Source organism: Amblyomma mixtum, chromosome 8, assembly GCF_055824585.1.
Source record: "Amblyomma mixtum isolate Tamu chromosome 8, ASM5582458v1, whole genome shotgun sequence".
Classification (NCBI taxonomy): domain Eukaryota; kingdom Metazoa; phylum Arthropoda; class Arachnida; order Ixodida; family Ixodidae; genus Amblyomma; species Amblyomma mixtum.
In genome coordinates, this window is record NC_143019.1 from 127,136,372 (window position 1) to 127,137,173 (window position 802).

Consider the following 802-nt stretch of genomic DNA (forward strand, 5'->3'; position numbering starts at 1 on the left):
ATGGCGGAGTAGGTCGAACGAGTTGTCGATTCGAGGCGGTGGGTAGACGTCTTTTTTTGCAATTTTGTTGAGCCTCCTGTAGTCGACGCAGAATCTGAGGTGACTGTAGGTACCTGTCCAAGGAGGTGCTCCGTGAGGACTACTCCAACCTGCCCAAAGCGGACATCTTTGCGCTGGGCCTGACTGTTTTCGAAGCGGATGGTGGTGGTCCGTTGCCCAAGAATGGCCAGGACTGGGTGGCTATCCGCAAGGGGAACCTGCCAAAGCCTGACCACTGTTCTCCTGAGTTCAACCAACTTCTTTGTGAGATGATCCAGAAGCCGGCAACCAAGCGTCCCTCTGCGGCCTCCCTATTGCACCACCCCGTACTGGTCCCCAACGCATGCAAGTCTCGAGCGCAGCTTCGCAAGGAACTCAATGCCGAGCGGTTCAAGAACGAGCTCCTCTCCAGGAAACTGGAAGAGGCCTCCATGTGCCTCCAGGCTCTCCCCATCCTTCCTTCGTCCGTGGAGATTAGCAGCAGCAGCAGTGTAAGCAGCAACCGGGGCCGCAACAACCGCATCCACCGGCTCATCGGCAAGAAGGCCAACCGGAGTCACAGCGTGACCAACTTCTAAAGTCGATGCAACCGCTGCTGTGACAGCTGCTCCACTACCCTGTGTCCATTCCACATCTCGGTTTCCTTCCCTCTTCTTTGTTTCACTCATGGCATTCTCCATTCTGCACCACCACCACCACCATTACTACCCAGCACCTCCACCAAAATGTCACAGAAGCAGGTATGCAGGTTTATATTTGCCAC

The 802-nt window shown here is 55.5% G+C and overlaps 1 pseudogene; it reads left to right on the forward strand.

The window, feature by feature from the left end:
- LOC149334262 (wee1-like protein kinase pseudogene) lies at positions 1-617 on the forward strand (annotated as a pseudogene).
- Positions 618-802: the final 185 nt, after the last annotated feature.